General features: G+C 44.7%; 7 non-coding genes across 7 annotated transcripts; all 7 read right to left on the reverse strand.

The window, feature by feature from the left end:
• Positions 1–2,511: 2,511 nt before the first annotated feature.
• LOC130322974 (U2 spliceosomal RNA) lies at positions 2,512–2,702 on the reverse strand. Its single transcript, XR_008868373.1, has one exon. It is a non-coding gene; the product is annotated as a U2 spliceosomal RNA (small nuclear RNA).
• A 2,083-nt stretch (positions 2,703–4,785) lies between these two features.
• LOC130322985 (U2 spliceosomal RNA) lies at positions 4,786–4,976 on the reverse strand. The gene has a single exon (XR_008868382.1). It is a non-coding gene; the product is annotated as a U2 spliceosomal RNA (small nuclear RNA).
• A 2,104-nt stretch (positions 4,977–7,080) lies between these two features.
• On the reverse strand, positions 7,081–7,271 carry LOC130322986 (U2 spliceosomal RNA). Its single transcript, XR_008868383.1, has one exon. It is a non-coding gene; the product is annotated as a U2 spliceosomal RNA (small nuclear RNA).
• Positions 7,272–9,370: 2,099 nt separating this feature from the next.
• LOC130322987 (U2 spliceosomal RNA) lies at positions 9,371–9,561 on the reverse strand. Its single transcript, XR_008868384.1, has one exon. It is a non-coding gene; the product is annotated as a U2 spliceosomal RNA (small nuclear RNA).
• Positions 9,562–11,642: 2,081 nt separating this feature from the next.
• On the reverse strand, positions 11,643–11,833 carry LOC130322988 (U2 spliceosomal RNA). The gene has a single exon (XR_008868385.1). It is a non-coding gene; the product is annotated as a U2 spliceosomal RNA (small nuclear RNA).
• A 2,092-nt stretch (positions 11,834–13,925) lies between these two features.
• On the reverse strand, positions 13,926–14,112 carry LOC130322983 (U2 spliceosomal RNA). Its single transcript, XR_008868381.1, has one exon. It is a non-coding gene; the product is annotated as a U2 spliceosomal RNA (small nuclear RNA).
• A 6,957-nt stretch (positions 14,113–21,069) lies between these two features.
• On the reverse strand, positions 21,070–21,251 carry LOC130322982 (U2 spliceosomal RNA). The gene has a single exon (XR_008868380.1). It is a non-coding gene; the product is annotated as a U2 spliceosomal RNA (small nuclear RNA).
• Between the last annotated feature and the right edge of the window lie 6,548 nt (positions 21,252–27,799).

A 27,799-nucleotide genomic window follows, 5' to 3' on the forward strand; every position in this document is an offset into this window, starting at 1 on the left:
TAATCTTCCTCATTATAGCAGGCTCACTTTTCCTCTTCATTTCTTCAAGATCCATATAGACTCTCTGGCAAATCTCAGAACCACAAAAAGTAATATCATAAATTCCTTGCCTAGGAAAATCCTGTATAGCCAATACATTCCATACCTGTAGGTAATCAAGCTTGCGAAGAATCTCCAAAACGATTTGGTCAAGTCCGATCGTCCCCCGGTGCTCGCCAGGAACGTAGATCCGCACCGTGTCCTCAAGTCCACGCGCCTTCTCGCTCATTTTTGCAGGTAAAACCCACGATCGCAGCTCAGCAACAATCCAGGGCCCCCCCGTAAAGAGGGCCCCGATCACCACTCCTTTCAACCCAAACCACGCACAGAAATCCACACGTGATCTTAGCCAAAAGGCCGAGAAGCGATAACCGTGAAAGGGGCGGGCCCAACAAGGTCCCCTTCATGGGCACTATCACTGCTTGCTGTCAGGGAGGCTGCCAGACAATTTTCCATGCACACTCTGGGCTGGGGGGCAGTCAACCACCAGTACACACAGCAGAACCTAAACCCATACCATTATTGCTAAGCAGCAAGACAGGGGCCCATTGCACTCCCACGGGGCCTTTTTAAATGCAATCCATAACCCGGATTTGCCAGGAACCCTTCTTACTCCTCCTACTTGCATGTGACACTGGGCTTAGGATCTGCATAGGAAACACACACACAAGCACACACCTACCTTTGTTGCCTGCAGATGCCTCCTTGGCTGTCCCCAAACGGTATCAAACCAACACCCACGGGAAGCTGTAAGCATAGAGGACATGCCTGCACCCCATTGGACTTACCTGTGTGGGTTAAATCCGGGTTATTTGACAACCTATGGCGGTGATGGTTCTGCTCAGGCAGAGCAGTGCTGATGCTCCTCATAAAGCTGTCGCTGCTGTGAAGGTTCTAGGTGACATCACAAATCCCTATGGTTACATACACAACAAAGCTGGGTTGTTGTTGTTTACACTCTGCAAGGCCTGTGGAAGTGAGTGACATCATAGCACTGTAGTTCTGAGGGTTCTAGATGGATGCAACAATCTCCTGTTGCTTCTATGAAGGCCATAATAGACGACATCACCAAACAGCTCCATAGTCACATACACAGCAAAGGAGAGATGTTGTTTACACCTAGTGATGTCAGTGGTATTGAGTGACATCACAGCACAGTGCTAAGGCTCCTGGGCCTGGACACAGCAGCGGCTGCAATATCTCAACGGAGAATACGTTTATATATATGTGTGTGTGTGCGCGTATATATATATATATATATATATATATATATATATATATATATATATATATATATATATTCTCCGCCGAAATCACTTTTAAACCCATTTCCACCTTTTTTTCCCTTCTCTTCCTCTTACTTTTTTTTCACGTTTTTTTACGTTTTTCTCCTTTTCGCCTCTTTTCTGGGCGTATTATTCTTCTTTTTCTTCTTTTTTTTCGTCTAATGCATACCCCATCAGTGCAGCAATGCTTATTCAATACCGCCAGCAGATGGAGACACTGGGGGATAATTTTCTAAGGATTTATACTGATTTTTCCTGTCTGAATTTGTCGCACAGAAAGTTGCAGGCCAAATATGTGTGACATTTCTGCGACTTTAGCTTCTAGAGCATTTTTACAACATTATACATAGGTGCTGAATACATAAAAAGCGACTGTTCAGCGACAGACAAGTCGCATCGGCTGAAAGTAGGCCAGAATGTCAGTCCATGTTGGAGCAGGTTTAGATACAGTCTAAAGTATAGATCTCAAAGTCTGTGCACAGAATTTAGCAAGGGCCTCGCACCTTCTGATGCATCAGGTAGGTGCACAATAGCATAGCCTAACCCTCTGTACTTTGGTCTATATTGATGCGGGACATAGACAGCCAGCTGATGACCAATCCATTAGTGCAATGGATGGCTGGAAGCATTTGTCTTTGCCTTTGCAATACCACAGAAGCAATGCATGGTCAATGTACAGCAATGACACACCTGTGTGAACAGCCAGGAGACCCCCCCCCCCCCCCCCCCATGTTATGTTACATAGTTACATAGTTAGTACGGTCGAAAAAAGACATATGTCCATCAAGTTCAACCAGGGAATTAAGGGGTAGGGGTGTGGCGCGATATTGGGGAAGGGATGAGATTTTATATTTCTTCATAAGCATTAATCTTATTTTGTCAATTAGGAACATTCAGCACCCACCCGCTATCAAGGCAGCTGCCTATCATGTCATGCCCTACCTGCACAGGTGTGCTGGCTACTCAAATGATCCAATTAAGGAGGCCATTTAGTCAGCAGCAGCAGAAGTCCTGTGCCTGGACGCTCCAACAGCGGCCAGACACAAGCAGAAGCAGCAGAAGCAGCAGCAGCAGCACCACCTTTTGTTTTTTGGCTGCAGCAGCAAGGCCCACAGGGCTGGCTAGCTGGCTAGCCAGCAAGCAGGTAGCAATGAAAGTAGGAATCTTTCTTTTTAACCCTGTAAGGGGGTGGTGCACTGTACCCGAAGATACTGCCATATCGGGTCAATGCATAGGGCGACGGAAGCAAGCTTCGAAATCGGCCCCCGTTCTCAAAAATCCATTTAATATATGGTCCCCAGATAGGGGACGTATCAGATATTAAACTGATAAGAACAGATACTACACTTGATCTTAGCCAAAAGGCCGAGAAGCGATAACCGTGAAAGGGGCGGGCCCAACAAGGTCCCCTTCATGGGCACTATCACTGCTTGCTGTCAGGGAGGCTGCCAGACAATTTTCCATGCACACTCTGGGCTGGGGGGCAGTCAACCACCAGTACACACAGCAGAACCTAAACCCATACCATTATTGCTAAGCAGCAAGACAGGGGCCCATTGCACTCCCACGGGGCCTTTTTAAATGCAATCCATAACCCGGATTTGCCAGGAACCCTTCTTACTCCTCCTACTTGCATGTGACACTGGGCTTAGGATCTGCATAGGAAACACACACACAAGCACACACCTACCTTTGTTGCCTGCAGATGCCTCCTTGGCTGTCCCCAAACGGTATCAAACCAACACCCACGGGAAGCTGTAAGCATAGAGGACATGCCTGCACCCCATTGGACTTACCTGTGTGGGTTAAATCCGGGTTATTTGACAACCTATGGCGGTGATGGTTCTGCTCAGGCAGAGCAGTGCTGATGCTCCTCATAAAGCTGTCGCTGCTGTGAAGGTTCTAGGTGACATCACAAATCCCTATGGTTACATACACAACAAAGCTGGGTTGTTGTTGTTTACACTCTGCAAGGCCTGTGGAAGTGAGTGACATCATAGCACTGTAGTTCTGAGGGTTCTAGATGGATGCAACAATCTCCTGTTGCTTCTATGAAGGCCATAATAGACGACATCACCAAACAGCTCCATAGTCACATACACAGCAAAGGAGAGATGTTGTTTACACCTAGTGATGTCAGTGGTATTGAGTGACATCACAGCACAGTGCTAAGGCTCCTGGGCCTGGACACAGCAGCGGCTGCAATATCTCAACGGAGAATACGTTTATATATATGTGTGTGTGTGCGCGTATATATATATATATATATATATATATATATATATATATATATATCTCCGCCGAAATCACTTTTAAACCCATTTCCACCTTTTTTTCCCTTCTCTTCCTCTTACTTTTTTTTCACGTTTTTTTACGTTTTTCTCCTTTTCGCCTCTTTTCTGGGCGTATTATTCTTCTTTTTCTTCTTTTTTTTCGTCTAATGCATACCCCATCAGTGCAGCAATATTCAATACCGCCAGCAGATGGAGACACTGGGGGATAATTTTCTAAGGATTTATACTGATTTTTCCTGTCTGAATTTGTCGCACAGAAAGTTGCAGGCCAAATATGTGTGACATTTCTGCGACTTTAGCTTCTAGAGCATTTTTACAACATTATACATAGGTGCTGAATACATAAAAAGCGACTGTTCAGCGACAGACAAGTCGCATCGGCTGAAAGTAGGCCAGAATGTCAGTCCATGTTGGAGCAGGTTTAGATACAGTCTAAAGTATAGATCTCAAAGTCTGTGCACAGAATTTAGCAAGGGCCTCGCACCTTCTGATGCATCAGGTAGGTGCACAATAGCATAGCCTAACCCTCTGTACTTTGGTCTATATTGATGCGGGACATAGACAGCCAGCTGATGACCAATCCATTAGTGCAATGGATGGCTGGAAGCATTTGTCTTTGCCTTTGCAATACCACAGAAGCAATGCATGGTCAATGTACAGCAATGACACACCTGTGTGAACAGCCAGGAGACCCCCCCCCCCCCCCCCCATGTTATGTTACATAGTTACATAGTTAGTACGGTCGAAAAAAGACATATGTCCATCAAGTTCAACCAGGGAATTAAGGGGTAGGGGTGTGGCGCGATATTGGGGAAGGGATGAGATTTTATATTTCTTCATAAGCATTAATCTTATTTTGTCAATTAGGAACATTCAGCACCCACCCGCTATCAAGGCAGCTGCCTATCATGTCATGCCCTACCTGCACAGGTGTGCTGGCTACTCAAATGATCCAATTAAGGAGGCCATTTAGTCAGCAGCAGCAGAAGTCCTGTGCCTGGACGCTCCAACAGCGGCCAGACACAAGCAGAAGCAGCAGAAGCAGCAGCAGCAGCACCACCTTTTGTTTTTTGGCTGCAGCAGCAAGGCCCACAGGGCTGGCTAGCTGGCTAGCCAGCAAGCAGGTAGCAATGAAAGTAGGAATCTTTCTTTTTAACCCTGTAAGGGGGTGGTGCACTGTACCCGAAGATACTGCCATATCGGGTCAATGCATAGGGCGACGGAAGCAAGCTTCGAAATCGGCCCCCGTTCTCAAAAATCCATTTAATATATGGTCCCCAGATAGGGGACGTATCAGATATTAAACTGATAAGAACAGATACTACACTTGATCTTAGCCAAAAGGCCGAGAAGCGATAACCGTGAAAGGGGCGGGCCCAACAAGGTCCCCTTCATGGGCACTATCACTGCTTGCTGTCAGGGAGGCTGCCAGACAATTTTCCATGCACACTCTGGGCTGGGGGGCAGTCAACCACCAGTACACACAGCAGAACCTAAACCCATACCATTATTGCTAAGCAGCAAGACAGGGGCCCATTGCACTCCCACGGGGCCTTTTTAAATGCAATCCATAACCCGGATTTGCCAGGAACCCTTCTTACTCCTCCTACTTGCATGTGACACTGGGCTTAGGATCTGCATAGGAAACACACACACAAGCACACACCTACCTTTGTTGCCTGCAGATGCCTCCTTGGCTGTCCCCAAACGGTATCAAACCAACACCCACGGGAAGCTGTAAGCATAGAGGACATGCCTGCACCCCATTGGACTTACCTGTGTGGGTTAAATCCGGGTTATTTGACAACCTATGGCGGTGATGGTTCTGCTCAGGCAGAGCAGTGCTGATGCTCCTCATAAAGCTGTCGCTGCTGTGAAGGTTCTAGGTGACATCACAAATCCCTATGGTTACATACACAACAAAGCTGGGTTGTTGTTGTTTACACTCTGCAAGGCCTGTGGAAGTGAGTGACATCATAGCACTGTAGTTCTGAGGGTTCTAGATGGATGCAACAATCTCCTGTTGCTTCTATGAAGGCCATAATAGACGACATCACCAAACAGCTCCATAGTCACATACACAGCAAAGGAGAGATGTTGTTTACACCTAGTGATGTCAGTGGTATTGAGTGACATCACAGCACAGTGCTAAGGCTCCTGGGCCTGGACACAGCAGCGGCTGCAATATCTCAACGGAGAATATGTTTATATATATGTGTGTGTGTGCGCGTATATATATATATATATATATATATATATATATATATATATATATATATATATATATATATATTTCTCCGCCGAAATCACTTTTAAACCCATTTCCACCTTTTTTTCCCTTCTCTTCCTCTTACTTTTTTTTCACGTTTTTTTACGTTTTTCTCCTTTTCGCCTCTTTTCTGGGCGTATTATTCTTCTTTTTCTTCTTTTTTTTCGTCTAATGCATACCCCATCAGTGCAGCAATGCTTATTCAATACCGCCAGCAGATGGAGACACTGGGGGATAATTTTCTAAGGATTTATACTGATTTTTCCTGTCTGAATTTGTCGCACAGAAAGTTGCAGGCCAAATATGTGTGACATTTCTGCGACTTTAGCTTCTAGAGCATTTTTACAACATTATACATAGGTGCTGAATACATAAAAAGCGACTGTTCAGCGACAGACAAGTCGCATCGGCTGAAAGTAGGCCAGAATGTCAGTCCATGTTGGAGCAGGTTTAGATACAGTCTAAAGTATAGATCTCAAAGTCTGTGCACAGAATTTAGCAAGGGCCTCGCACCTTCTGATGCATCAGGTAGGTGCACAATAGCATAGCCTAACCCTCTGTACTTTGGTCTATATTGATGCGGGACATAGACAGCCAGCTGATGACCAATCCATTAGTGCAATGGATGGCTGGAAGCATTTGTCTTTGCCTTTGCAATACCACAGAAGCAATGCATGGTCAATGTACAGCAATGACACACCTGTGTGAACAGCCAGGAGACCCCCCCCCCCCCCCATGTTATGTTACATAGTTACATAGTTAGTACGGTCGAAAAAAGACATATGTCCATCAAGTTCAACCAGGGAATTAAGGGGTAGGGGTGTGGCGCGATATTGGGGAAGGGATGAGATTTTATATTTCTTCATAAGCATTAATCTTATTTTGTCAATTAGGAACATTCAGCACCCACCCGCTATCAAGGCAGCTGCCTATCATGTCATGCCCTACCTGCACAGGTGTGCTGGCTACTCAAATGATCCAATTAAGGAGGCCATTTAGTCAGCAGCAGCAGAAGTCCTGTGCCTGGACGCTCCAACAGCGGCCAGACACAAGCAGAAGCAGCAGAAGCAGCAGCAGCAGCACCACCTTTTGTTTTTTGGCTGCAGCAGCAAGGCCCACAGGGCTGGCTAGCTGGCTAGCCAGCAAGCAGGTAGCAATGAAAGTAGGAATCTTTCTTTTTAACCCTGTAAGGGGGTGGTGCACTGTACCCGAAGATACTGCCATATCGGGTCAATGCATAGGGCGACGGAAGCAAGCTTCGAAATCGGCCCCCGTTCTCAAAAATCCATTTAATATATGGTCCCCAGATAGGGGACGTATCAGATATTAAACTGATAAGAACAGATACTACACTTGATCTTAGCCAAAAGGCCGAGAAGCGATAACCGTGAAAGGGGCGGGCCCAACAAGGTCCCCTTCATGGGCACTATCACTGCTTGCTGTCAGGGAGGCTGCCAGACAATTTTCCATGCACACTCTGGGCTGGGGGGCAGTCAACCACCAGTACACACAGCAGAACCTAAACCCATACCATTATTGCTAAGCAGCAAGACAGGGGCCCATTGCACTCCCACGGGGCCTTTTTAAATGCAATCCATAACCCGGATTTGCCAGGAACCCTTCTTACTCCTCCTACTTGCATGTGACACTGGGCTTAGGATCTGCATAGGAAACACACACACAAGCACACACCTACCTTTGTTGCCTGCAGATGCCTCCTTGGCTGTCCCCAAACGGTATCAAACCAACACCCACGGGAAGCTGTAAGCATAGAGGACATGCCTGCACCCCATTGGACTTACCTGTGTGGGTTAAATCCGGGTTATTTGACAACCTATGGCGGTGATGGTTCTGCTCAGGCAGAGCAGTGCTGATGCTCCTCATAAAGCTGTCGCTGCTGTGAAGGTTCTAGGTGACATCACAAATCCCTATGGTTACATACACAACAAAGCTGGGTTGTTGTTGTTTACACTCTGCAAGGCCTGTGGAAGTGAGTGACATCATAGCACTGTAGTTCTGAGGGTTCTAGATGGATGCAACAATCTCCTGTTGCTTCTATGAAGGCCATAATAGACGACATCACCAAACAGCTCCATAGTCACATACACAGCAAAGGAGAGATGTTGTTTACACCTAGTGATGTCAGTGGTATTGAGTGACATCACAGCACAGTGCTAAGGCTCCTGGGCCTGGACACAGCAGCGGCTGCAATATCTCAACGGAGAATACGTTTATATATATGTGTGTGTGTGCGCGTATATATATATATATATATATATATATATATATATATATATATATATATATATTTCTCCGCCGAAATCACTTTTAAACCCATTTCCACCTTTTTTTCCCTTCTCTTCCTCTTACTTTTTTTTCACGTTTTTTTACGTTTTTCTCCTTTTCGCCTCTTTTCTGGGCGTATTATTCTTCTTTTTCTTCTTTTTTTTCGTCTAATGCATACCCCATCAGTGCAGCAATGCTTATTCAATACCGCCAGCAGATGGAGACACTGGGGGATAATTTTCTAAGGATTTATACTGATTTTTCCTGTCTGAATTTGTCGCACAGAAAGTTGCAGGCCAAATATGTGTGACATTTCTGCGACTTTAGCTTCTAGAGCATTTTTACAACATTATACATAGGTGCTGAATACATAAAAAGCGACTGTTCAGCGACAGACAAGTCGCATCGGCTGAAAGTAGGCCAGAATGTCAGTCCATGTTGGAGCAGGTTTAGATACAGTCTAAAGTATAGATCTCAAAGTCTGTGCACAGAATTTAGCAAGGGCCTCGCACCTTCTGATGCATCAGGTAGGTGCACAATAGCATAGCCTAACCCTCTGTACTTTGGTCTATATTGATGCGGGACATAGACAGCCAGCTGATGACCAATCCATTAGTGCAATGGATGGCTGGAAGCATTTGTCTTTGCCTTTGCAATACCACAGAAGCAATGCATGGTCAATGTACAGCAATGACACACCTGTGTGAACAGCCAGGAGACCCCCCCCCCCCCCCCCCCCATGTTATGTTACATAGTTACATAGTTAGTACGGTCGAAAAAAGACATATGTCCATCAAGTTCAACCAGGGAATTAAGGGGTAGGGGTGTGGCGCGATATTGGGGAAGGGATGAGATTTTATATTTCTTCATAAGCATTAATCTTATTTTGTCAATTAGGAACATTCAGCACCCACCCGCTATCAAGGCAGCTGCCTATCATGTCATGCCCTACCTGCACAGGTGTGCTGGCTACTCAAATGATCCAATTAAGGAGGCCATTTAGTCAGCAGCAGCAGAAGTCCTGTGCCTGGACGCTCCAACAGCGGCCAGACACAAGCAGAAGCAGCAGAAGCAGCAGCAGCAGCACCACCTTTTGTTTTTTGGCTGCAGCAGCAAGGCCCACAGGGCTGGCTAGCTGGCTAGCCAGCAAGCAGGTAGCAATGAAAGTAGGAATCTTTCTTTTTAACCCTGTAAGGGGGTGGTGCACTGTACCCGAAGATACTGCCATATCGGGTCAATGCATAGGGCGACGGAAGCAAGCTTCGAAATCGGCCCCCGTTCTCAAAAATCCATTTAATATATGGTCCCCAGATAGGGGACGTATCAGATATTAAACTGATAAGAACAGATACTACACTTGATCTTAGCCAAAAGGCCGAGAAGCGATAACCGTGAAAGGGGCGGGCCCAACAAGGTCCCCTTCATGGGCACTATCACTGCTTGCTGTCAGGGAGGCTGCCAGACAATTTTCCATGCACACTCTGGGCTGGGGGGCAGTCAACCACCAGTACACACAGCAGAACCTAAACCCATACCATTATTGCTAAGCAGCAAGACAGGGGCCCATTGCACTCCCACGGGGCCTTTTTAAATGCAATCCATAACCCGGATTTGCCAGGAACCCTTCTTACTCCTCCTACTTGCATGTGACACTGGGCTTAGGATCTGCATAGGAAACACACACACAAGCACACACCTACCTTTGTTGCCTGCAGATGCCTCCTTGGCTGTCCCCAAACGGTATCAAACCAACACCCACGGGAAGCTGTAAGCATAGAGGACATGCCTGCACCCCATTGGACTTACCTGTGTGGGTTAAATCCGGGTTATTTGACAACCTATGGCGGTGATGGTTCTGCTCAGGCAGAGCAGTGCTGATGCTCCTCATAAAGCTGTCGCTGCTGTGAAGGTTCTAGGTGACATCACAAATCCCTATGGTTACATACACAACAAAGCTGGGTTGTTGTTGTTTACACTCTGCAAGGCCTGTGGAAGTGAGTGACATCATAGCACTGTAGTTCTGAGGGTTCTAGATGGATGCAACAATCTCCTGTTGCTTCTATGAAGGCCATAATAGACGACATCACCAAACAGCTCCATAGTCACATACACAGCAAAGGAGAGATGTTGTTTACACCTAGTGATGTCAGTGGTATTGAGTGACATCACAGCACAGTGCTAAGGCTCCTGGGCCTGGACACAGCAGCGGCTGCAATATCTCAACGGAGAATACGTTTATATATATGTGTGTGTGTGCGCGTATATATATATATATATATATATATATATATATATATATATATTTCTCCGCCAAAATCACTTTTAAACCCATTTCCACCTTTTTTTCCCTTCTCTTCCTCTTACTTTTTTTTCACGTTTTTTTACGTTTTTCTCCTTTTCGCCTCTTTTCTGGGCGTATTATTCTTCTTTTTCTTCTTTTTTTTCGTCTAATGCATACCCCATCAGTGCAGCAATGCTTATTCAATACCGCCAGCAGATGGAGACACTGGGGGATAATTTTCTAAGGATTTATACTGATTTTTCCTGTCTGAATTTGTCGCACAGAAAGTTGCAGGCCAAATATGTGTGACATTTCTGCGACTTTAGCTTCTAGAGCATTTTTACAACATTATACATAGGTGCTGAATACATAAAAAGCGACTGTTCAGCGACAGACAAGTCGCATCGGCTGAAAGTAGGCCAGAATGTCAGTCCATGTTGGAGCAGGTTTAGATACAGTCTAAAGTATAGATCTCAAAGTCTGTGCACAGAATTTAGCAAGGGCCTCGCACCTTCTGATGCATCAGGTAGGTGCACAATAGCATAGCCTAACCCTCTGTACTTTGGTCTATATTGATGCGGGACATAGACAGCCAGCTGATGACCAATCCATTAGTGCAATGGATGGCTGGAAGCATTTGTCTTTGCCTTTGCAATACCACAGAAGCAATGCATGGTCAATGTACAGCAATGACACACCTGTGTGAACAGCCAGGAGACCCCCCCCCCCCCCCCCCCCATGTTATGTTACATAGTTAGTACGGTCGAAAAAAGACATATGTCCATCAAGTTCAACCAGGGAATTAAGGGGTAGGGGTGTGGCGCGATATTGGGGAAGGGATGAGATTTTATATTTCTTCATAAGCATTAATCTTATTTTGTCAATTAGGAACATTCAGCACCCACCCGCTATCAAGGCAGCTGCCTATCATGTCATGCCCTACCTGCACAGGTGTGCTGGCTACTCAAATGATCCAATTAAGGAGGCCATTTAGTCAGCAGCAGCAGAAGTCCTGTGCCTGGACGCTCCAACAGCGGCCAGACACAAGCAGAAGCAGCAGAAGCAGCAGCAGCAGCACCACCTTTTGTTTTTTGGCTGCAGCAGCAAGGCCCACAGGGCTGGCTAGCTGGCTAGCCAGCAAGCAGGTAGCAATGAAAGTAGGAATCTTTCTTTTTAACCCTGTAAGGGGGTGGTGCACTGTACCCGAAGATACTGCCATATCGGGTCAATGCATAGGGCGACGGAAGCAAGCTTCGAAATCGGCCCCCGTTCTCAAAAATCCATTTAATATATGGTCCCCAGATAGGGGACGTATCAGATATTAAACTGATAAGAACAGATACTACACTTGATCTTAGCCAAAAGGCCGAGAAGCGATAACCGTGAAAGGGGCGGGCCCAACAAGGTCCCCTTCATGGGCACTATCACTGCTTGCTGTCAGGGAGGCTGCCAGACAATTTTCCATGCACACTCTGGGCTGGGGGGCAGTCAACCACCAGTACACACAGCAGAACCTAAACCCATACCATTATTGCTAAGCAGCAAGACAGGGGCCCATTGCACTCCCACGGGGCCTTTTTAAATGCAATCCATAACCCGGATTTGCCAGGAACCCTTCTTACTCCTCCTACTTGCATGTGACACTGGGCTTAGGATCTGCATAGGAAACACACACACAAGCACACACCTACCTTTGTTGCCTGCAGATGCCTCCTTGGCTGTCCCCAAACGGTATCAAACCAACACCCACGGGAAGCTGTAAGCATAGAGGACATGCCTGCACCCCATTGGACTTACCTGTGTGGGTTAAATCCGGGTTATTTGACAACCTATGGCGGTGATGGTTCTGCTCAGGCAGAGCAGTGCTGATGCTCCTCATAAAGCTGTCGCTGCTGTGAAGGTTCTAGGTGACATCACAAATCCCTATGGTTACATACACAACAAAGCTGGGTTGTTGTTGTTTACACTCTGCAAGGCCTGTGGAAGTGAGTGACATCATAGCACTGTAGTTCTGAGGGTTCTAGATGGATGCAACAATCTCCTGTTGCTTCTATGAAGGCCATAATAGACGACATCACCAAACAGCTCCATAGTCACATACACAGCAAAGGAGAGATGTTGTTTACACCTAGTGATGTCAGTGGTATTGAGTGACATCACAGCACAGTGCTAAGGCTCCTGGGCCTGGACACAGCAGCGGCTGCAATATCTCAACGGAGAATACGTTTATATATATGTGTGTGTGTGCGCGTATATATATATATATATATATATATATATATATATATATATATATATTTCTCCGCCAAAATCACTTTTAAACCCATTTCCACCTTTTTTTCCCTTCTCTTCCTCTTACTTTTTTTTCACGTTTTTTTACGTTTTTCTCCTTTTCGCCTCTTTTCTGGGCGTATTATTCTTCTTTTTCTTCTTTTTTTTCGTCTAATGCATACCCCATCAGTGCAGCAATGCTTATTCAATACCGCCAGCAGATGGAGACACTGGGGGATAATTTTCTAAGGATTTATACTGATTTTTCCTGTCTGAATTTGTCGCACAGAAAGTTGCAGGCCAAATATGTGTGACATTTCTGCGACTTTAGCTTCTAGAGCATTTTTACAACATTATACATAGGTGCTGAATACATAAAAAGCGACTGTTCAGCGACAGACAAGTCGCATCGGCTGAAAGTAGGCCAGAATGTCAGTCCATGTTGGAGCAGGTTTAGATACAGTCTAAAGTATAGATCTCAAAGTCTGTGCACAGAATTTAGCAAGGGCCTCGCACCTTCTGATGCATCAGGTAGGTGCACAATAGCATAGCCTAACCCTCTGTACTTTGGTCTATATTGATGCGGGACATAGACAGCCAGCTGATGACCAATCCATTAGTGCAATGGATGGCTGGAAGCATTTGTCTTTGCCTTTGCAATACCACAGAAGCAATGCATGGTCAATGTACAGCAATGACACACCTGTGTGAACAGCCGGGAGACCCCCCCCCCCCCCCCCCCATGTTATGTTACATAGTTACATAGTTAGTACGGTCGAAAAAAGACATATGTCCATCAAGTTCAACCAGGGAATTAAGGGGTAGGGGTGTGGCGCGATATTGGGGAAGGGATGAGATTTTATATTTCTTCATAAGCATTAATCTTATTTTGTCAATTAGGAACATTCAGCACCCACCCGCTATCAAGGCAGCTGCCTATCATGTCATGCCCTACCTGCACAGGTGTGCTGGCTACTCAAATGATCCAATTAAGGAGGCCATTTAGTCAGCAGCAGCAGAAGTCCTGTGCCTGGACGCTCCAACAGCGGCCAGACACAAGCAGAAGCAGCAGAAGCAGCAGCAGCAGCACCACCTTTTGTTTTTTGGCTGCAGCAGCAAGGCCCACAGGGCTGGCTAGCTGGCTAGCCAGCAAGCAGGTAGCAATGAAAGTAGGAATCTTTCTTTTTAACCCTGTAAGGGGGTGGTGCACTGTACCCGAAGATACTGCCATATCGGGTCAATGCATAGGGCGACGGAAGCAAGCTTCGAAATCGGCCCCCGTTCTCAAAAATCCATTTAATATATGGTCCCCAGATAGGGGACGTATCAGATATTAAACTGATAAGAACAGATTTTTTTTTTTTTTATTTTTTTTTTATAAACCTTCAGGTTTAGACTAAACACCACTTAGATAACGCGTCATTTTTGACTCATGGTAAAGTCTAACTCATCATTAGGTCATTCTTTATTTGTTCAAAGCAAATTCAAAACAAATTCAAATGCCATCACCATTACACCCTTACAACATGTCTCCACTTCAAAAATTTCCACATCCCCTCTGCATCTATTTCACCTAATTTCTTTTTATCACGTAAATAAACGGTGTACAACCTATCCAGAATCATTCTTAAACTTCCTTCCACAGTCACATCTTTTCTCTTAAACACATATAAATTTCTAACATCCCACAAGACTTCCTTCACAATCGCCAACAACACAAACAACACCCTTTCATTCTTTCTTCCAATCATACTAAGACCAAACATCACAACCTCATATGACAACCTATTTATCCCAGTCAACTCCTTACACAATGGACCTATCCCTCTCCATACATTCTGAGCCATGTCACAATTCCAAATCACATGCATCACACTTTCAACCCCACTACAATCTTCCCTCGGACATATTTCACTCCTTCCAATACCTCTATTCCTTTGGAACTCTCTTACTGGTAGGGCTCCATGCAAACACTGCCATCCTATCTCTCTCTGTCTATTTGATATTCCATCTGTCATTAAACTCTTCCACACCTTAGACACATCCTGGCTTCTTACCATATTAATCGGACACTCCACCTCACTTGCGGCGACATACCCAAACACATTCTTCTTACTTTCAAACAACTCCTTTCTCACACCAATCAACCTATAACTCTCCAAAAACTTTTCCACATACAAATACCAACTCGGGCACACAAACGCATAAGGCACTCTCAAATCTCTCTCCAGCCAACATAATTTGCATAACACACGCCCACCTAAATATCTCAACATACATGCAAAATTCTTTTCTCCTCTCATCATCCTTCTAACCGCAAACACCACATTCACCCCCAAATACACATCTAGATTTGGAAATCCCATTCCACCCTTACTACCATCCTTCATCACAACTTCTCTCCTCACTCTTTCCACTTTTGTACCCCAAAAAAACACAAACAAAATTCTTTTTAACTTCCTTAAAACCATATAACTTGGCGGAAACACTATTGCCACATACAATAAAATAGGCAATATTACACTTTTCACAACCAGCACTTTCCCAACCATAGACAAATCTCTCAACCTCCAAAGACTCAATTTTTTGGACACTCTCTTCTCTACATCATCCCAACTTTCTCTCCCATCCAATCTTTCATCCATTTTAACACCTAAAACCTGAATACCACCTTCAATATTCTTCATACCCACATCCTCACTTCCTTGCATACTACCAAAACATTTATACTCACTTTTGTCCCAATTCACCTTAAACCCAGACGCTCCACAAAACAATCCAACTAGTAACTTTGCCCTTCTCATAACAGCCACAGACTCTCCCAAAATACACACATCATCCATGTAGGCCAAAACTTTGACTTCTCTCCCACCACTCCCTGGAATTTTTAACCCTCTAACACACTTATCCCGCCGCAACATCTCTAATAATGGCTCCATAGCACATATAAAAGCCATAGGGGACAACGGACAACCCTGCCTTACACCAGAACATACTTTCACCTTCTCAGACATCCAACCATTTATCAAAACCTTACTATATACTCCATCATACAGCATCCTTACAACATTTACAAAATCACCCGGGAATCCCATTCTCACTAATACTCTAAACAAAAACCTATGTGACAGACGATCAAACGCCTTTTCAAAATCTATCGACATCACTCTAACCTCCTGTTTCCTACTCATACTATCCCATAACAAATCTCTCAACAAACACAAATTTTCATTTATTCTTCTCCCCGACACTCCACACACTTGTTCTTCTCCAATCACCTGCTCAACCACATCTCTCATCCTATTTGTAATTATTTTAGCAAACACCTTATAATCTACATTCAACAAAGTTATCGGCCTCCAATTCCTCACATCATTCACATCACCTTTCTTATAAATCAACACAACCACTCCACTCTTCATACTTTCCACCATTCTCTCATTCCTCCACATATACCTATACACTTCCACCAAATCATCCTTCACAACATCCCAAATCCAAGCATAAAATTCAACAGGCAACCCATCCTCTCCAGGCGTTTTATTTCTTGACATACTATCCACAGTCCTCTTCACTTCCTCCTCTCCAATCTCTCTCATCAGAGTCCCATATTCACTACCATCCACCCTCTTATCAAGCACTCTCAACACTTCATCCTGCAAGTCCTCTTCACAATCTTTTACCGCATACAACTCTTCATAAAAATTTTTAACCACTCCCAACACAGCTTTACCTTTAACCAGACAGCCATCATCATCATACACTCTTACCATATCCTCTCTCTTCCCAATAACTTTTTTAAAGAAATATCTCGAACATTTCTCATCTTTCTCTAACTTATCAAGTTTTGCTTGATACATCAACTCTTTACCTTTCTCATTCAACCAATTTTTTAGATCACTCTTCACAACCTCAATCTGCTCACCCACACTCCAGCCATACTTCTTTAACTTATTGAGAAACACCAATCTTTTATTCAACCATTCATACTTCTTCTTCCTCCCAGCATTCCGCTTATATCCCTCTCTTTTAAAGAAAACTTTTGTTTGACCCTTAACCCATTCCCACCAACACAATATATCAGGAAAATCATTCTTTTTCTTACACCAACCCCTATACTTATTAACATATCTATCATACACTCCTTCCACTTCCAACAATTTAACATTTAATTTCCATACACCCCTCCCACTCACACAATCTGCATCCAATACTAACTCACAACACACATACTCATGATCTGAATATCCTACTTTTTCTTGCATATAATTCTTACATAACACACCCTTAGACACAAAACACATATCAAGTCTGGAACTATGACTTCCACTATCAGAATAATATGTATCTAACAAAGGACACACTCCACACGCTTCAGCCACATCCTTTAACTTAAAGTCACACACCATACTTTTAAGAATATTCCCAGATACATCCACATTCCCCTCAATTTCACAATTGAAATCCCCCACCCACACCAAAGGTATTTTACCCGGCAGAAACCTCTTAATTACCTCCAACAACCCCACCCGCTCCTCCCTCCTTACCGGCGCATACACATTTATCAACCTAAATTTAACCCCCTGCACCTTAACCTCCACCATGATACACCTCCCCTCCTCTATTACCACATAACTACAAACTTCAAACTTAAAGCTCTTAAAAAGCACCCCTACGCCATCATTCCTATTATGCCCAGACACCGACCAAACAGCAGGACCATAAGCCCATTCTCCCTTCCCCGGAATATCATTTAGCCCACATTCCTGCAAACAAATAATGTCCGCTTTTTTCCCTGCCAAGTCCTCCAAAATTACTGTCCTTCTGACTTTACTTCTAAAGACTCTAACGTTTATAGAACCGACTAAAAAAGACATACCACCATCTTAACAACCCTAAGGAAGAATTTGACAGAAAAGAAGAAAGTTATTTAGGTAGCTTTCCTCAGCGGTGTGGGAGAAGCTTCTCCCGCAGAGCACGCATCCATGTCGCTCTCAGATAGCGGTTGATACCGATTGTCCGTAGCCACCAGCGTCGACTCCATCTGTCCACCAGAAAGCTTCCTGGCCGTCTTCTTGGGGGGACGAAAAAGATCAAAGTCATCCTCTCTCTCTCTATGTCTCTCCTCACGGTCTTCACCCTCAGAAGAAGACCACTCTTCAATTTGCGGCGACTCCTCAGCCGGGGGACTGGGAGCATCCTCAATCTCCCCTTCTTCCACTTGCACCGCCATTTGCTCCTCCTCCACCACTTGCTCCTCCACCACCTTCACTTGCTCCTCTACCACCACAGGACTCTGTACCTCTCCAATAATAACGCTCTCTCTTGCAGGAACCACTGCAGCCGCAGCTGCAGCTGCCCTCCTCCTCTCCACCATTTCCTCTTCCATTCTCCTCTCCTCCTCCCTCCTCTTCAACACTGGACAGTTCTTGTACACATGGCCAGCTTCCCCACATAGGTCACAGGTCCTCGGGTGTGGACATGCACCCGCCTCATGCCCCGGTTGCTTACAGTTCCTGCATTTCTTACTGCCAGGGCAGGCCTCCTTCACATGTCCAAACAATAGACAATTTCTACAGAAAGATGGCTGTCCGTAGTAATAGAGATAACCTCTGAAACCAGCAATGGTAAAGTTCGCCGGAGGGTGCTTAACGCCTCCAATGCAATCTCCATCAAGCCGCAACTTCACAAAGAACTTATACGTGCCATTAAATACACCAATGCTGCTTGTCTGCTTAGTACCACCAGCAATAGACTCACAATAGATGCTCAAGAAGTTCTTAATCATAGAGACATCAACAAACGGATTGTACATGTGGATAAACAAAGTCTTTGTCCCCATTTCAAAAAGGGGATAAAAGGACACATCCCGCAAAACCTCACTTCCACTGTTCCGTTTTAAGCACTCATAAAAGTTCTGGCAGTCAGCATCATATAAGAAGGACACGTCATAAATACCTTGGCGCTTGTTCTCCTGGACACAAAAGAGGTCGCTCAAGGAAAATCCTGCCAGTCGCTCCACAATGGTATGGCCGATGTATTCAATGCTGTTTCTTAGACGATCCGTGGTTAGCACCTTGATGCGTACGGTCTTCTCCACTGCAGACATGTTGGATCCAGCCATCTTTCCAAATCTGTCGGTAACGAGTACCACAGTCTTGATCACCTACGCAGCTAGTCGCGGCGCAGTTCACTCGCACCCTCAGCGCCGACCGAGGCAATAAACCCCGATCTTAGCCAAAAGGCCGAGAAGCGATAACCGTGAAAGGGGCGGGCCCAACAAGGTCCCCTTCATGGGCACTATCACTGCTTGCTGTCAGGGAGGCTGCCAGACAATTTTCCATGCACACTCTGGGCTGGGGGGCAGTCAACCACCAGTACACACAGCAGAACCTAAACCCATACCATTATTGCTAAGCAGCAAGACAGGGGCCCATTGCACTCCCACGGGGCCTTTTTAAATGCAATCCATAACCCGGATTTGCCAGGAACCCTTCTTACTCCTCCTACTTGCATGTGACACTGGGCTTAGGATCTGCATAGGAAACACACACACAAGCACACACCTACCTTTGTTGCCTGCAGATGCCTCCTTGGCTGTCCCCAAACGGTATCAAACCAACACCCACGGGAAGCTGTAAGCATAGAGGACATGCCTGCACCCCATTGGACTTACCTGTGTGGGTTAAATCCGGGTTATTTGACAACCTATGGCGGTGATGGTTCTGCTCAGGCAGAGCAGTGCTGATGCTCCTCATAAAGCTGTCGCTGCTGTGAAGGTTCTAGGTGACATCACAAATCCCTATGGTTACATACACAACAAAGCTGGGTTGTTGTTGTTTACACTCTGCAAGGCCTGTGGAAGTGAGTGACATCATAGCACTGTAGTTCTGAGGGTTCTAGATGGATGCAACAATCTCCTGTTGCTTCTATGAAGGCCATAATAGACGACATCACCAAACAGCTCCATAGTCACATACACAGCAAAGGAGAGATGTTGTTTACACCTAGTGATGTCAGTGGTATTGAGTGACATCACAGCACAGTGCTAAGGCTCCTGGGCCTGGACACAGCAGCGGCTGCAATATCTCAACGGAGAATACGTTTATATATATGTGTGTGTGTGCGCGTATATATATATATATATATATATATATATATATATATATATATTTCTCCGCCGAAATCACTTTTAAACCCATTTCCACCTTTTTTTCCCTTCTCTTCCTCTTACTTTTTTTTCACGTTTTTTTACGTTTTTCTCCTTTTCGCCTCTTTTCTGGGCGTATTATTCTTCTTTTTCTTCTTTTTTTTCGTCTAATGCATACCCCATCAGTGCAGCAATGCTTATTCAATACCGCCAGCAGATGGAGACACTGGGGGATAATTTTCTAAGGATTTATACTGATTTTTCCTGTCTGAATTTGTCGCACAGAAAGTTGCAGGCCAAATATGTGTGACATTTCTGCGACTTTAGCTTCTAGAGCATTTTTACAACATTATACATAGGTGCTGAATACATAAAAAGCGACTGTTCAGCGACAGACAAGTCGCATCGGCTGAAAGTAGGCCAGAATGTCAGTCCATGTTGGAGCAGGTTTAGATACAGTCTAAAGTATAGATCTCAAAGTCTGTGCACAGAATTTAGCAAGGGCCTCGCACCTTCTGATGCATCAGGTAGGTGCACAATAGCATAGCCTAACCCTCTGTACTTTGGTCTATATTGATGCGGGACATAGACAGCCAGCTGATGACCAATCCATTAGTGCAATGGATGGCTGGAAGCATTTGTCTTTGCCTTTGCAATACCACAGAAGCAATGCATGGTCAATGTACAGCAATGACACACCTGTGTGAACAGCCAGGAGACCCCCCCCCCCCCCCCCATGTTATGTTACATAGTTACATAGTTAGTACGGTCGAAAAAAGACATATGTCCATCAAGTTCAACCAGGGAATTAAGGGGTAGGGGTGTGGCGCGATATTGGGGAAGGGATGAGATTTTATATTTCTTCATAAGCATTAATCTTATTTTGTCAATTAGGAACATTCAGCACCCACCCGCTATCAAGGCAGCTGCCTATCATGTCATGCCCTACCTGCACAGGTGTGCTGGCTACTCAAATGATCCAATTAAGGAGGCCATTTAGTCAGCAGCAGCAGAAGTCCTGTGCCTGGACGCTCCAACAGCGGCCAGACACAAGCAGAAGCAGCAGAAGCAGCAGCAGCAGCACCACCTTTTGTTTTTTGGCTGCAGCAGCAAGGCCCACAGGGCTGGCTAGCTGGCTAGCCAGCAAGCAGGTAGCAATGAAAGTAGGAATCTTTCTTTTTAACCCTGTAAGGGGGTGGTGCACTGTACCCGAAGATACTGCCATATCGGGTCAATGCATAGGGCGACGGAAGCAAGCTTCGAAATCGGCCCCCGTTCTCAAAAATCCATTTAATATATGGTCCCCAGATAGGGGACGTATCAGATATTAAACTGATAAGAACAGATTTTTTTTTTTTTTTTATTGAAAAGGAAATATACAATACATAACCAAGTAAATCATTCAAAAAATTACATATTCATCTGAAAACACATGAATAACACATATTTGACATATACAATATATACAGGAAGCATGTCTTTACATGTACATATAACAAAAAGCTTTCCCTTCATGACTTTCCCTCAGAAAAAATAAATTGCAGCGGATTCTGTCCCTCCAACTGTCCCTTCATATCAGGATATAATCTGTAAGAAAAGAAAAAGAAAGACAAATAAGAATACAATCATAACCAGTACTTCCATTTTTTGTGTTTCCAGATCCCCTCTGCATCATCAGAACCATAGTTTTTCCTATCACATAATACGTAAAGGTAAATTTTACCACGGATCATGCCCAGACATTCCTTCACACTTACTTCAGTTTGAGTGAAAATCCTAATATTCCTTACATCCCACAGAACCTCTTTTACACAATTTACTATGAACCATAACACTCTTGCCTTCTCTCTCTCCACTGCACACAAACCAAACATCATCATATTAAAGGATAAGATTTCAATTCCAGTAAGATTTTTAATTAGACCAGACATTTTTCTCCACACAGACTTCGCATAACCACACTCCCAAAACACATGTACATAATTCTCACATCCACCGCAACCATCCCTGGGACACACTTCACTGTCTACCAATCTCCTTCTCCTCTGAAATTCCCTTGTTGGCAGACACCCATGAGCTAACATCCAAGACAAGTCCTTTTGTTTATTTGTCAGTTCCTTGTGACTGACATTTTTCCACACTACCTTACAATCCTTCTCAGACAGACCTCCCACACATTCCACTGTTTCTCTCTGCTCCAACACTTTCATCACCTTCTTACTATCATTCCATTCAGTCACACATTCCAGATTATTTTTCCTGACACACCGCCCTATTCTCTGATAGAACCAAGGAACCTCAAAACTTACAGGTACCCTTAAGTCCCTTTCCATTAGCTTATATTTCAACAACACATTACCAGCCAAATACCTTACCATGCACCCAAACACACATTCCTTCTTACTTACAGCGAGACAAAAACTGACATACTTCACAGCCAGGAACACTTCCACATTCATCATTCCTTTCCCACCATGCATTCTGCTTTTCACCACCTTCCCACGACTCAATTTCTCCATCCTTGAATTCCATAAGAAAACAAAGATCTGTCTGATAATTCTTGCCAGACACCTATCCGGTGGAGGAAACACATAATTAACATAAAGCAAAATAGGAATTATAACAGCTTTAATAACCAGAATCCTTCCCTCAATCGATAAAGTCCTTAAAGACCAGAAGTTTATTTTATTCCCCACCCTCCCCAAAACCCTCTCCCAACTTTCTTTCCCATACAAATCATTATCAAACACCACCCCAAGCACTTCCACACCCCCCTCTCTCACAGGCCACTCGCACAACCCACTCTCTCCCCACCCCTCAAAAAATTTACAACCACTCTTCCCAACATTAAGCTTAAACCCACTCATTAAACAGAAACACTCAATCAATAACTTAGCACGCCTTACCCCTGCCATTGACTTACATACAACAGTAACATCATCCATGTAACCAATCACTCGCATATCCATCCCATGACTACCAGGTATTTCTATACCCCGCATCACCTTATCTCTCCTAATCATCCCCAACAAAGGCTCAATCATACAAATAAAAAGAATTGGCGACAGGGGACACCCCTGCCGCACTCCAGATTTTATACTCACCTCCCTACTCAGAAAACCATTGACCTGAATCTTACTATAAATGTCCCTATACAAACATTCAATCCACTTCACCATTCTGTCCGGCACATTCATCCTCCTCAAAACCCTAAACAATAAATCATGCACCACCCTATCATACGCTTTTTCAAAATCCACCGTAACAACAGCCACACCTTGCTTCCTAGTTTTACAGTCCCACAATACATCCCTCAGACCTAACAGACATTCAGAAATCCTACGATCAGGCACTGTACACATTTGCTCCTCACCTACCATACAATCAATCACATCCTTTAACCTATTCGCAATAACTTTAGCAATAATTTTGTAATCACAATTCAAGAGCGCTATAGGCCTCCAATTTTTAAGATCCCTCTTATCCCCTTTTTTAAACAATAACACAGTCACACTCTCACTCATACTTTTAGATAACTTCCCTCTCCTAAGTACTTCCTTACACACCTCCCATACATAATCCCCTAACATATTCCAAAACACAAGATAAAATTCCACAGGCAAACCATCACTCCCTGCCACCTTTCCTTTCTTCATCCCATTCACAGCATCCTCCACCTCACTCTTCCTCACATCCTCTTCCATAAAGAACCCATCAATTTCATCCAAACGCTTATCCACATATCCCAAACATTCCTCCTCTAGAGTCACGTCCTGCTCCTTCTCCGTGAATAAATCAGAATAAAACTTCCACACTTCCTCTAACACCTCATCCTTACCAAAGACCTCTACCCCATCATTCGTAAAAACACTCATCATCTCAGTTTTTTTACTGAATGCCTTTTTAAAGAAAAATTTGCTACATTTCTCATCCTTCTCTTTCACTTCAACCCTAGCCTGTGCAATAATCTTCCTTCCATTCCTCTCCAGACACTCATTCACACTTCCACGAGCTTCCTCAATCTCCTTCTCAACACTCATCCCCAAACGCCTCAATTCATACAAATACTCTAACCTTCTTTGCCATCTCTCATACTCTTCTCTATCTTTCCTCCCTTTCTCACACCCTTTTTTAATAAAAAACCTTTTAGTCTCTAACTTCACCCACTCCCACCACTCAACCACACTATAAAATGCATCCTTCCTCAACACCCATCCATCAAAACGCTCCCTATATTCTTGTAATACACATTCATTATCCAATAAAGACACATTCAACTTCCAAACACCCTTTCCATACTCACTTAGACCACCACCTTTTACCACACACTCAATCCAGGCATGATCCGTGAACGGTAACCTCCTCCGTCTGAAATTAGAAACAGACATTAGTTTTGAGACAAAAATGAAATCAATACGCGAACTTGTATTGTTAGAAAAATATGTATAACCGATAGTACCATCATTATGGGCAACAAAGGAATCCTTTAACCCAAATAAATTTACAATCTCTTTAAGCTGCTTACTAGTACTGTCTAAACCAGACCCACCACCCACCGTAGTACTACTCCTATCCCCCTCTGTTATTATACAATTGAAATCCCCTATAAGGAACACATCATCCCTCCCACTCAAAAAGAAATATAATTTCTCAAACACCTCCCCTCTTTCCTTCCTCCCAGTTGGAGCATAAACATTAATTACTTTATATGTGAAACCCCTGAAAATAAAATGCACTAATAATACCCTACCCGGAACAATATGGACAACTTTTTTAACAACAAACTCATTACTTTTGAACAAAATCCCCACCCCCGAATTACGTTCCATTGAACCAGACCATACCGATTGCCCATAAGGCCAGGAGATATTTGGCTCCCCATCCAAGCAGCACTCCTGGAGACCTAGAACATCAAAAGAATATCTAGAAAGTAAATCAAAAATGGCGGATCTCCTTTCTAAAGATCTAATACTGCGGACATTTAGAGAACCAATTGTTAAACTCATTCAAACATTTGAAGGAAAAAAAGGAAATACAAAATCAAGCATTATCAAAAGGAGGCCTAGCCTTTCCCCGACCTCTACCCTTATTTTTTGCCTCCCCTTCCTTAAACTTAAGAGTCTTTGTCAATTTTTTGACTGAACATTCCTCCAAATAACCTGTGCCCAGGGAGGATAAAGAGGAGTCAGAATCAATCTGACATGACGACCCTCCACCTGCCTCCTCCCTTCCCGGGCTAGGAAAGTCCTCAATCCTTTGACTCTGAGGAGTCGGACAGTCATCCTCCGATTCTTCCACCGGCATCTTTCTCTTCAAGGATTCTTTGTCCACAGTCATCTCCTCTGGGGGATCAGAGGCCTCCGAAACAGATGCCCCCGAAACAGACTCCGCCTTCTCCCCCTCTGCCACCAAAGCATCCGGAACAGACCTAGAAATGGAAGGAAAAACAGGGGCAGACTCTGCTTCACTGGTCAGCACGCTAACCTCTGCATCGCCTGCCCTGGCAGCATTGGAGTCCTCAGGAACTGTCCCACCTCGAAGAGCCATTGCATATGATCGGGGTGCCCCGGACTGGTAAGTGGGGCAACTCCTAGCCAGGTGATCCGAAGAACCACAGAAATGACACTTGCGTTTCTCGGGACAGTCTGCAGTGCGGTGATCAGGCTTGTGGCAGTTCCTGCAAACCTGCCCGGTTGTACAGTTCTCTCTGGTATGACCAAAGCAAAAACAGTCCCGGCAAAAACTTGGCATCCCCGGGTAGTGCAGAAACCCCCTGTTGTTCCCTATCGCAAAGTTCTGCGGGGGGTGACAAAAACCTTCAGCACCACCCTCGGGGGCAGGCCTAAACTCCACCCAAAAACGTCTCATGCCTGTGAAAGTCCCCAGGATGTTATTTTTCCTCTCCGCACCAGAAACAGACACACAATACCTTCTTAGAAAGGTCTGGATCTCCTCATCCCGCACAAAAGGGTTGTACATATGCACTACCACTGGAACTTTCTTAGGCCGAGCCTCGCAGGAAATGAATCGGATCCCTTGTAGGTCAGGGTGAGAAGCATTCTCCTTACTCCGGTAGAGACAGGTACGGAGATCATCCAGGTTGTAGAAGGTCACGTCAAAGAATCCTTGGCTGGGAAAGACCTGGACACAGAAGATGGAAGCATGCGGCATCCTCAGCACTCCTTCCACGACCTTCTGCTGGACATGCAAAATCCCGTAGGCACTCCTCTTTTCCTCCTCGATAAACAGCCGTACTGTATTAGGAGCGTTCGGCGCATTAGCCATCCTCTCCGGCAGACCCGTCCTCCGATGATCACCTTCCCGTTATCCTGGGACTAAGCCCTCTCCCCAATAGCAGCAGGTGGGTGAAGCCCAGGCAATAAACCTGGGCGATCCCACAAGGCCGAGGAGAGGGGTACCCGAATACCTTAGGGCAAGACACTTGATCTTAGCCAAAAGGCCGAGAAGCGATAACCGTGAAAGGGGCGGGCCCAACAAGGTCCCCTTCATGGGCACTATCACTGCTTGCTGTCAGGGAGGCTGCCAGACAATTTTCCATGCACACTCTGGGCTGGGGGGCAGTCAACCACCAGTACACACAGCAGAACCTAAACCCATACCATTATTGCTAAGCAGCAAGACAGGGGCCCATTGCACTCCCACGGGGCCTTTTTAAATGCAATCCATAACCCGGATTTGCCAGGAACCCTTCTTACTCCTCCTACTTGCATGTGACACTGGGCTTAGGATCTGCATAGGAAACACACACACAAGCACACACCTACCTTTGTTGCCTGCAGATGCCTCCTTGGCTGTCCCCAAACGGTATCAAACCAACACCCACGGGAAGCTGTAAGCATAGAGGACATGCCTGCACCCCATTGGACTTACCTGTGTGGGTTAAATCCGGGTTATTTGACAACCTATGGCGGTGATGGTTCTGCTCAGGCAGAGCAGTGCTGATGCTCCTCATAAAGCTGTCGCTGCTGTGAAGGTTCTAGGTGACATCACAAATCCCTATGGTTACATACACAACAAAGCTGGGTTGTTGTTGTTTACACTCTGCAAGGCCTGTGGAAGTGAGTGACATCATAGCACTGTAGTTCTGAGGGTTCTAGATGGATGCAACAATCTCCTGTTGCTTCTATGAAGGCCATAATAGACGTCATCACCAAACAGCTCCATAGTCACATACACAGCAAAGGAGAGATGTTGTTTACACCTAGTGATGTCAGTGATATTGAGTGACATCACAGCACAGTGCTAAGGCTCCTGGGCCTGGACACAGCAGCGGCTGCAATATCTCAACGGAGAATACGTTTATATATATGTGTGTGTGTGCGCGTATATATATATATATATATATATATATATATATATATATATATATATATATATTTCTCCGCCGAAATCACTTTTAAACCCATTTCCACCTTTTTTTCCCTTCTCTTCCTCTTACTTTTTTTTCACGTTTTTTTACGTTTTTCTCCTTTTCGCCTCTTTTCTGGGCGTATTATTCTTCTTTTTCTTCTTTTTTTTCGTCTAATGCATACCCCATCAGTGCAGCAATGCTTATTCAATACCGCCAGCAGATGGAGACACTGGGGGATAATTTTCTAAGGATTTATACTGATTTTTCCTGTCTGAATTTGTCGCACAGAAAGTTGCAGGCCAAATATGTGTGACATTTCTGCGACTTTAGCTTCTAGAGCATTTTTACAACATTATACATAGGTGCTGAATACATAAAAAGCGACTGTTCAGCGACAGACAAGTCGCATCGGCTGAAAGTAGGCCAGAATGTCAGGCCATGTTGGAGCAGGTTTAGATACAGTCTAAAGTATAGATCTCAAAGTCTGTGCACAGAATTTAGCAAGGGCCTCGCACCTTCTGATGCATCAGGTAGGTGCACAATAGCATAGC

This window comes from Hyla sarda, unplaced genomic scaffold (assembly GCF_029499605.1).
Source record: "Hyla sarda isolate aHylSar1 unplaced genomic scaffold, aHylSar1.hap1 scaffold_2411, whole genome shotgun sequence".
Classification (NCBI taxonomy): domain Eukaryota; kingdom Metazoa; phylum Chordata; class Amphibia; order Anura; family Hylidae; genus Hyla; species Hyla sarda.